We start from the raw sequence: 12113 nt of genomic DNA on the forward strand, positions 1-12113 counted from the left end.
TTTAAACAAAGTTAAATTTTCTTTGTGCAATGTGATTGACATGCCCATCAACATTCTTCCAGGGCCGATATCTTTCGTTTGTTTTATTGCAAAGAAAGAAAAACGTTTTAACACTCGACGTAACAAACCTAAAGTATCTGGTGTAATTTTATTCTGATACAGGCCAGCCATGCGGCGCAGTGGATAACGGAATCCCTTTACCAAGACAGCCGGGCGTCCATTCCCCGATTAATCCCGATTAGACGTAAAAATGAAAAATGTACACAGCCACTTGCCTGGCAATGTGGGTTCTAAGTGGGTGCTTACGTTTTCTACCATATTAAGATTCCATGCGTCTGAGTGGAAGACTTATCAATATATATTGTTAGTTGATTACATCTGTTTCAAAATGAAATTTATTTATTCTACAAAAATATTTATTATACGTTTTATATAGATACAAAGCAATGAGGATATAGTATTACCACGGTAATCCTTGCCAATATCCTTGTTCGGATATACTACAGTCCCGGAGGAGAAATATCCGGAGAACCGTACATATTATACTGTAAATAATTGTGATACATCGTGAATCTTATATGAGTACCTAATATAGCCTTTACAATTATTTATAGACCTAACATCAAGGTCACAGGGGTCACGAACTTTTCTCTACTGTGAATATCGATACTATTTTCTCAATATGATTGACAGCTACGAACATCACGATCGGACGAAGTTTTTTTGCTATGGTACAGTAAAAACGAAATTGTCACTCACCATCATCATCATCATCATCATCATCATCATCATCATCATCATTATCATCATCATCATCATCATCATCACCCACCACCACCACCACCACCACCACCACCATCACCATCATCAATGAAGAACATTATTGAAGTAAACTAATTAAAACTTCTGTTTTACAGACTTAACAATGGACAGAATGATACATCAAGATAATTCCTATAAAAATCCTAAATAATGAAAACAAAAATATTCTGTGTGCAAAATACGGCGCAGAATTACGCGAGGTCTTTAAAGGTCATTGGAACTCCGTGATACCCAGACCAACACTCCCCTAACACACAATTAAAACGCGACAAGCACGAGATTTAGAAATAACTGGGACTGGATAATCGATCTCTTGTGCAAAATTATGCAAAACATGTCGAAACTTCAAAACCAGAGTTCCTGCACGGAGTTTCCGAACGTCTGATGAATGAGGGGATTCCGGCGGATCGGGACTCTGAATCTATCGCGGGCTCTCGGTACAATGCTGTGTTTTCTGTCCACTGCGGTAATCTTGACGGTGGATTCAGCATCATTTGTAAGTGGCGCCGGTAAGATGGCGGTCATTTGTAGCAATCATAATTGACAATTCTGAAATAATTTCTATGTTAATATCTTACAAAAATGAATTGGAACGAACAAGGTCGAATCGGTCGAGACCAAGTCTAAAATGCTTTCAAATATGTGCATATTTATAGTCTGTTTATTTTCAGATAAAAAATATATTGTGAATACCAAAGAGAAAAAAAAAAATATTTCTCCATAATTTCCCCTTTATTGGTACATAAATATGGGTATAGCTACCAACGATGGCACAAGGATTATTTAAAAGACGATTAATTATAGCTATAGACTGCAAGATATAGGGACTTGTACATTTGTATAACCCAAACCTGACAAAGCTTAAAGACGAAAACCTCGTCGAAGTCAGTCCACGTCGATTTATTTCCCCCCGTAGCCTTCGCATAACATCTGTTAAACATTAAATAATCTGCTTTAAAATTGCTTTGACAGATGTGCTTTGGAATGTCCTAATCTTGGCTAAAAAAAAACCATAGGAATTCATATTTCGAAAAAAAAAGAAAGAAAAAGAAAATGAGTAAAACGTCACAGATTTAGCTGACGAGTATTTCTATTTATCGTGTTTGGACATACATGTATTCTAATTTTCAAAACAAAAATGCTGAAATATATTTACATGTACATACTTTGTCAATAAGATTTATGATGCAATGTGATTCAAGTTGAAAAAGATGTTTTTATTACTTTTAAATGCGCACGTGCTTTGAACACGTATATCCGAAAAAGGGTCCAGACTGCTCTGTCGTTTGAACACATATCATTTATAATGCTACTTTATCTAGAAAATGATGCATACCACATGTCTATGGAAACGGCTAACTAGGCAGAACTGGTGTAGGTACGCCGGATCGCAAGGGACGAAGCTGAATCGAGTCCAGACCTGTCAGGAGCGCGCGCGAGCCTCCCAGGATCGTCTGCTATCGATGCACCTGTCATCCGTTACCGAAGTCAGTGATATGGAGCAACGCAGAACATGCAGTACAAACAGTACATCGATTTACGGTGGTACTCTTATTACGCATGCCATTGAATTCAGAGTCAATATTTAAATTAATGAATAATGCATAGACGGGGATTTCCCGCCTTCTGACAACGCTCCCCCGGCTCCTCACTGGGGATCGCTGATCCGTACTCACGTGACAGGCAGTGAATCGGACTACGGTTCTTGTCTGCGGCTCCCGACTCCCGACTAACGGATCACGGATCACGGATCGAAAGTGAACCTTGAATGTAACCTTGAACACGGACTATGTTGGTAACTTCACATGCTATAATGACGTGAAAAGAGTGTTGTTTCCCGGTCACGTGACAGACATTTCAGCGGATTTCGCTAGCACGTCGTGTTACTTTATACATACAAATGTACTTGGCATTTCAGAGTGATGGCGCTATAAAAAAAGCTCCGTCAGTGGCAACACCATCTCTAGCACCTTGACTGTATACCCAAATAACTTAACATATAGCCTATGTCACTATAACTGTTGGTGTCTGTGTTTAACGACGTGAACATAGGTATTATACAGATGTATGTTGCAGTTTAGTTTGAAAATGTTCTTATTACATACAAGGCTCTATCATAAATGCATACTTTACTGATACAGTCAATGTTTGTTTGGATTAGTTATGCTTTCGTGTATATTAGAAGTCTATATTTTTTGCTGGAACTTCTCGGACGTTATCCAAAATTCGAACCGACATGGTGAAAGAAGAATGGATTCCTGACACTTATAACAGTCTTACATCGTTTTGAAATGACGTCATGATTCCACCAAGAAAGAGTTCTAATCTAAACTGTTGTTATGGATGGTTGAGTGGCACAGGGAAAACTTACTTGCCTTTCACCTAGGCGGCCGGGGTTTGATTCCCCGATCGGCCATGAAAAGATAAAGGTCACCTCTCCGACCACGTGGTTTTTTTTCCTCTCATAGTTAGACTCCTCCCGCGCTTCTAGCCAAGCTAGCAAACGTGATCAATACAAGTTGTTGTAGCTTGTTTCGCAATTGTTGTAAAATAAATATTGTTTACATCAACATCATTAGATTATGTTTATGTAAAACAAAGAGATATACTCCATATGTACCCATAATACAAAGAACAATAAAAAAAAAAAAAAAAAAAAAAATGTCACAAAACAAAGAGAACCAAGTATACATCAGGATTGTTCAAATGCAATTTATTGATTTAGAATTATGTACTGACTGCTTGTTCTAAAATATTGCATGATAAACTTGCATGTTTATCGAATGTTGTTATCGACGTACAGCCAGTCCGGCCTTTGTCACCAGCCCACCCCCACACTCTTCCCAAAAGGCCCGACAAACTCAGACACTGTCACCAGAATAATCTATTGTACTTCCATACTCAATACTAAAACCTAGGATATGGTAGATAGCACAAGGACACGAAATTAAAAACAACTGATTTGAGAAACAGACTCTTACACTCGTGGCTATGTCATATAGAATTGATAGGCGGATTTCTCTGCAGATGCAATCGTGCGACGTCACACAGACAGCTTTGTACACGGGTAGTAAAAACGTGCACGATTTATGCCTTTATGTATTTAGCTTACGCACATGCGTTAGCAAAGATCAAATAAAAAAAACCCCACTGGAATTCGACTCACTAGCCATTTGACACATATTAAGAAAGATTAGTTATTTTTTAGTAAGTTAAATACAAAAATGCTCTAGCCTTTTCTAGCATGTCTGCGCGACTTCAAAGAAAAATATGCATGAGAGCTCTCGTGTGTATGTGTCGTAATTCATCGGTATAGCTTTATGATTCATGGATATAAGTAAACATATTTTTCTATCATATATCACTTGGATTCACGGAATAATATAACTGAATATATTTACTGCATTCCTATATATATAATAAAGCGAGGAAATATCATTATTACGGCTTGTCTATAGCACAGAGACTGACAAAATGAAAAGAAAAAACGACAGACTATATAAACAATATATCAATCTCACAGGGGCTGAAAAAAAAACCCAGACTACATATACATAAGATCTGTCGCACATGCGCTGGGTGAACTAACACTAGTTCCGTCACTCGGGGGCTGACAAGCCGAACACGATAAGGTGTTTTTCACAGAGGGGCTTGCAAACAACAACACGCCAAATCTTCCACACATGGGCTGACGAATTTACCACACGGTCTTTCGAACTTAACAGGACCAGATTTGTCACACAGGAGCTGCCGAACTTAATACAGCAAGGCTTGTCACACAGGGGCTGACGAACTTAATACTACAAGGCCTGTCACACAGGGGCTACCGAAATTAACACAACAAGACCGGCCACACAGGGGCTGACGAACTTAATACGACAAGGCCTGTATCACAGGGGCTGACGAACTTAATACGACAAGGCTTGTCACACAGGGGGCTGACGAACTTAATACGACAATGCTTGTCACATAGGGGCTGACGAAATTACCACAACAAGACTTGTCACACGGGGGCTAACGAACTTAATACGACAAGGCTTGTCACACAGGGGCTGACGAACTTATTACGACAAGGCTTGTCACACAGGGGCTGACGAACTTATTACGACAAGGCTTGTCACACAGGGGCTGGCGAACTTATTACGACAAGGCTTGTCACACAGGGGCTGACGAAATTACCACAACAAGACTTGTCACACAGGGGCTGGCGAACTTATTACGACAAGGCTTGTCACACAGGGGCTGACGAACTGAAATATTCAGTAGATACACAGACGAGATTTAATTTGCCTTATTTCCAGCCAAGCTCCCAATCGATAGACGTTCTGTCCGTAATGGTATTTCTGCTAACCTTTTTTTCTCCTAATTAGCTGACATTTTCAGATAAACATGTTACTTCCTTTGTATGTACGAAAATAAATGTCAATTAATTGCACAATCAGATGAAAATTATCAGATATTAACAGTTTAGGCGACAGGCGGAAAGCCTCCCTTGTCAGACTGGAGCAAATTGGTAGACGTCCTGTACATGTATGTAGGAATTCATGGAATATATAGCAATAAAAAGACTGTCACAATTACCATTCAAGAAAGAAATAGTGAAAGTAATGCACTTTTGGACTAAAATTGTATCTTGTTGGTGAATAAACACTCGCTCCATACATAATGGTCACTGGGATTTATTTAGTTAAAGCGACATTTTGCATTTATTGCTAAGCTCCAGTGACAAATTATGGAGCTTCATATGCAGGTGTGGTCAGACATACCTATGTACATCATGTAGATACACTTGTATGTACATTGCTGTTTCGCGTTGAATAGTGTATATATAAAGGGTATGGCACTATGGAATGAAAACAAACCCGTAACGAGACTGCATGCTATTGCATTGAGGAATAAGTTTACCTAAGGTGAAAAATACGGATTGTCTCAGCACAAATGAGTCAAAGTAATACACTGGAATGCAGGATTTTGCATTTACCTGCTAAAATTTTCTCCGGACCCCCCGTAATTTGCCCCCCCCCCCCCCCAAACTGAAAATCCTGTATTCGACCCCAGGTGTTTGTAAATGAAACTAACGAAGAAAGCCCTGTGGTTGCAAGTGACGAGTCTGCTCACCACGGTACAGTAACATAATTATATTTGTATACCTTCTTGTAGGACCTAGTTTCGTAATTTAAGGAAAGTCTTTGTTCTATGATCTATGTTTTAGAATACATCATTCTTAAACATATTTTCCATAGGTGCTGTTTTGCAGTTAATATCACTTCAAAACAAACGACGGTATATATAGCGAAGGAGAGGCGAAATAGAGCATTTCAATTCAACATTTGTAATTTGGTTGTCAACTTTTGAGATTGCTAAGAAAACTATCAACTTATTTTTATGATTTTCATAGACATGTATCATTTTAATTCAAATTTTTTTTGTAATTGTCATGTCATTCCCACGAAACATTAGACATATCTTTGTCAATGCCTGCGCCTTATTACACTGGTCGTATATAGCACGATTTTGACTAGAAAAGAAAGTAAATGAAGCTTTATAAACAGTCGTTATAGTCATCTTCGTATTCACTCTAAATCATAATCACTTGCTCCACTCCCCTTCGAACGGGCTCGTGGATTGGAATTAAATGATATCATTGTGAACTTTGTCACGACCTCACACTTAATTGATCAGACTGTTCCATCTAATCCAGCAGACAGACCGATCATGTCAGAAAATGGCAAGCAATTCAACCATATATGTATCACGGCATTGACCGATTTATGGCAGGTACTTTACTGACTTCTACAAACTATTGATTTTAACATCCACTAATTTAACAATGATACATCGCACGCGCAGCACGTGCATCGACCCTTAATGTGAAGTCTCATGATTTATGCATCGACCTACCAACGGGTTCTCTCCATCGAGTAACACAGCCGATATGTTTGTGTTGGTCTGTGACTAGTGACGTTGAGTCACACTAATACTGGAATTCCTCTAGCGCTACAGAAAAATCTACGTATCTTCAGTACACTCGCCGAAAAGTAAATTGTCTGCATTTGGTTCTGATATATCTCACCTATCATTTCAATTTACATCAAATACGCTTAACTTTCAATTATAAATTTGTCTGAGGAGCTGTGTATGTTTTCCTCAAACTCAATCCAAGACTGGTATCGTTGATACATCAGGTCGTGTTTCGCTGTTCCTTAGAGTCGATATTCCTAAGTTCGCGTGCAATCACGCGAAGTGCCTGTATCTTAAAGATGAAGTTCTCAAGTATGATGGATTATCTAGGCCATCTTTAACCATATCATTTCACAATTTCTTGATTAAAATACATCCCAGTTCCATTGTTCTTCTGAAATTCGAGTTTTAGTGAGAGGTTTCCACGGTAATACGTTACATTTCCTTGATTAGAATACATAAATAATTTGGTATTTCGTCAGAGCTGTGAGTTATGAATGATTTATGGGTCTATATGGCTGTGTTTTTATTAGGTAGGTACAGATCTTGATTAGAAAGATTAGTTATTATAATATCAAGTTGCAAAACGAAAGAGAATATAATATTATGATTGGTACGAGTGATATCATGGTGCATTGTTGCAGAATAAACTGGTATACCTCGTAATGGTCGAAATTGTCCTTGTATCTGCAATGGTGTTGGTGATAAGTATCGTTATTTATTTGCCTGTAAAAATGAATCAACGAGAAACTTATACATTTCAAAATATTATTGTACATACCCTGATCTGACAAAAATGAAAGGTTTAGTATTTCTATGTAATGCTCGTGTGCTCTCAAATGTTAGTAAGTTTGTTGAAAGATTTAAAAAAAAAAAAAAAAATGCTGTAAGATTTGTGGTGTTCTGTCATTTGTAATATTTGCATTTTATGTGTGACCCCTTGTAACACTCATACGTGTGTCTGAGTGAAAAATAAAAGTCTGAAATTTGAGAAATCGATAAATACATGTATATAGCCAGGGTTTTGTACCAGAGAGGATTCAATCTACGCTTTAACCATACTATTTCAGCGTTAACTATACATCAAGATTCCCGGAATTGAAGATATCTGTAACTTACATACAATATGATAACCTGCACTGAAGACAAAATTAATGGGGATGGAGTAGGAAACGATTCACTCTTCTCTCCTTTGCATACATGGAATCATGGTTTGCTATGCCATATTTTTGTATAGGGTCAATTTTTTCTGTTTGAAAAATAAACAATCAGGTATAATTTGGATTTTCGGTCGACACAAACGTGCTGAAATGCATTCAAACGACGGCTTTCATTAGCTATATTAATCTCAACGTCTTAACGACGAATTAAAAGAATAAACACGAATTCATATGCTAACAACAAAATTGCAGTTCTGATCCGATGCTTTTCAACGGATGGATTATCAGAACATGGAGAAGTTCCGATGCACTGTTGCAAGAAAAGAAAAAAAAAAAAAAAATCCGCATTCTAATCGCCGGATGGCGTGTATGTTCGGATTAGGTCTGTCCTTGAGTGATGCTGGTATCACAACGGGACAGGACTCCGAATAGAGCCGTTATCCCAGACACCAGGACTTCCACGACACTGCAGCATGCATGGAGCTAATGACGGATTTTCAAAGTTTAAATGACCCACTCTCACCATCCGTCAGTGTCAACGAGTGTGACACATCAAATGTTCCGAAGAGATGATGAGCATTAAAGAGGAAATTCGTCTAAATTATGTAATATCATTAAATTAATTGTGTTAGACCGTTATTTTTGTGTCGTGGTCCTGATAAAACTACAGCGAGGAAAAAACAATAGTTCTAATTAAATTTTATTTACTATCTATTCTACTTATTAATCTGTGCCCAAATGCGCAAAAGGTGATTAGGCTAATCACAGTTTAGTAACAATTTCAAAATCCTGATAAAATCATTTCTGGTAAAATTCACTTTTTTAATTTTTTTTTAATAAACTATGACAATCGTCAGTCTCTTACTGCCTGTCTAAGGAATACACAGGATTTTAAGTCAAGGAGAAATGAGATATTCTGTAATCACGTGCTTAAGCTAATAACTTGTTGCTTCTTTTCTCTCTTTCCATTTCTTCCTCTGTCTGCTCTGTTTTTGCGCTTTTACTTCTATTGGCGTTTCATATATACCCATCCTCGTTACCACCCCCCCCCCCCCCCCCCTCCACCCCCCAGCCCGAGCCCCATCCCTAACCCATCCCACCCCTTACCCCCACCCCTTTCATCCCCTCTCCAAAACTATCTATTCAGTAACAATATTAATTAATTTTCTTCCTTGTTTGTTGTCCTCCTAAGAAGGATTATTTAATTACGAGTTTTAATTACTATACCTACATCTATATGTGTATGTAATCCCTACTTATTTACAATATCTTAATGTATCCTGGTATAAAATCGCCGGAAATTCTTCTTGGTGACGTCATTACGTTAAGTGCATTTACAACTTAAAAGTTCATTATACGTATATGTGTATATCTGCTTAGTTGCCAATCGCTTTTATTTTAATCTCATGGTTATTATTGTCAATGAGTATGATATTTCGCTAAGTATTGCTAAAATTGCATTAATTAATCAAGAGAGTTCAGTAGTTCATTGGTTCGTTTGAACGTCATGCTTAGTCCGATTAGTCGTGGTGTATGTAATATCAAAAGTGAACGGCATCCAACCGAAGTTATGGAGACCGAGAGATACCATTCAAAGTATGGGAGAAGGAATTTCGTAGATGTGTACCATCCAGTTCTGTTACGATACCTAAATTTGATATACAATCCCCAAACTTACATATTTGATAAAAGACCGATTCCTTTTCCCCTTTTTCTTCATATTCCAAAATGCAATATCTATTTTATTCCATCTTTAAAACAATGACATGTACAAAATTATTATTGTATAGATATCGAAATCAAAGATTGATCAATATTGTTATTTTGACAATAAAATGCGTTACATCAGGAATTTCTGACCGTATACTTTACGCTCACCGTAAAAGACCGCCGTGCCTCATCTGATTAGCATATACATCTAATAAACACGTATTTCTCACGAGAGACGTCTATCTACCACAAATTAAAGCTCACTCTTCTGGAAATATTACCCATAAATAAATCGCACAGCGACTGAGAAATGATGATTTAATGAAACAGACGCCATTAAGGCAGTATGGCGCGAGACCAGTGAAGTCACGTGATGTGTATAAGCACATATTTCCCCCATTAGGACATCCTCGGGATTTTTCCTAAAACACCCTTTCCAAAAATTCCCGAGATATTCTGATCGCATAATTTTACAATAAAAACTTTTTCCTTGTGTACTCCCGGAAGTAAGTTATTACAAACAATGTAACTAACTTCGAAATATACATTATTTCATACTGAATTTATAGAATTATATAACACGGGCATAATGTAGTTGTATGAAATAATTTAAAATGATATTTGAATTAGTATACAAAATCACATTTACCTGTTTAAATGTAATAATCAAAACGTAATGTGCTTCCTTGTAAGTGATATTTTGTGTAATTATGTGAGCAAGCACAGGAATGGACATCATACACGAAGTATTGAAACCGACTTATCGCTTTTAATTTTCTTTGTGACTTCACCTTATTCGTGTCCACTATCGTGATACCAGACACCACGAAGTACCCAAATTCATACATGAATCTTTACAGCAAAACAAACAAACAAACAAACAAACAAACAAAAACAAACAAACAAACAAACAAAAACAAACAAGCAAACAGTAAAAGCAAACAAACAAACAAAAGGAAAAACAAACAAACAAACAAACAAAAACAAACAATCTAGTGTGTATGCCACTGATAACCATACCATGGTCGGGTGGCATTGCGGCAACATACCTGCCTATCGCCTAGGCGGCCATGGTTCGATTCCCCGATTAACTTGATCAATTCACGGGTCACAATGACGTAACAATTACGCAATATGATTTATGACGCCATGATCCACCTTAGATGCAATGCACCTACTTTTGGTTTGATAAGATTCTGAATAGGAATAGGAATGCGTCTTCTATAGCACTTATGGACTTTGAGGGACCACCTCCTTCAACTCGAATTTTCAACAAATTTGAGACTACTAAGCCTCTTTTAAACACCAGAGAACTGTAAATGGTTCAACAGAATGTCGGTTTTGCTTACCAAATCTTACGCTATCATAGCTTTTTTCTTTGCGATACTTTTTCATTTGAAGTTGAATTTTGTTGTCATTACCAACGGCTTAAACAAAACGAGACAAAACTTGTAAAAATCTTTTTTTCTATCACAACCTTGAGAGCTAATAATCCAGATTTATTTGGATGTACTTTAAGTGCCTGAATTAATTCCTTAAATAGATAAAATAAACAATTTAATTATTTACTATTAGCGGTTTTTATTTAACATTCACACGAGGAATTCATTAAGATACGAATGTATTGGTTTTATCTAATGACCACTGCTACTTAAAGCTCTCTAGATAACGATTATAAGGTAGTAGAAGTGTACGGAATTGAAATAATGAAATATTAATCTACGATTCCTTAACTTCCTTTTCCCCAACAACAATAGTTATTTGTGTGTAAAGGTTACTAAAGTGAGTGACACTCGCTGTGCTATTAAGTAATTTCGTCTTACGAAAAATCGATTGTCTTTTTTTTTATCTGCCATTGTCTACAGTTCTACACTCTCTATTGCAGTGCCACCTACCGAGCGAATTTAATCTCGGGGATGGTTCTGTACACCAAACGAACAGAACAGCAGCTGTTTTATACGACCTCTTAAACAAAATAAAAAAATCTCCCTGGTCACCCAACGAAAGACCTTTTTCAGTAAGAACACTGGGTTCTTGTTAAATGTTAAAAGAAATGTTTCTGAGCATGTGAAGTTATTGCATACACTGCTACCATAAACAAAGGTTTTTCCCCGTCTTGTAGCTTTCCTACATTGATTTTAAAAGTCTTTCCGAACAAATGTCTAGTCAGAATTCCTTGTGATTCATTACTAGTCCTGCCGCCTTTTGTGAATTCAAGGCCAAGAGATTGAAATGAGACGTAAAATCGAAAAACGAGAAAGTAGAAATCTCCAAAGATCTCAGTAAACCTATTTCTTATACCGCTAGTACACACATATTTATTTTACCACATAATCGACCATATTTTTAAAAAATTCGCCCGTGATTTTTTTCCCTTATGACTCTTTCTAGTAGCGTTTAGTAACTCTGAAGCGTTTGTATTTGGCTTTGTAGGTCAGATATCGATTGTGACGTCCTTAT

At 37.2% G+C, this 12113-nt stretch overlaps 1 pseudogene; it reads right to left on the minus strand.

Moving 5' to 3' along the window:
• LOC117324586 overlaps window positions 1-12113 on the minus strand; it is a 61344-nt pseudogene that overhangs the window by 29825 nt on the left and 19406 nt on the right.

The sequence above is a fragment of the Pecten maximus genome, chromosome 3 (genome assembly GCF_902652985.1).
Source record: "Pecten maximus chromosome 3, xPecMax1.1, whole genome shotgun sequence".
Classification (NCBI taxonomy): domain Eukaryota; kingdom Metazoa; phylum Mollusca; class Bivalvia; order Pectinida; family Pectinidae; genus Pecten; species Pecten maximus.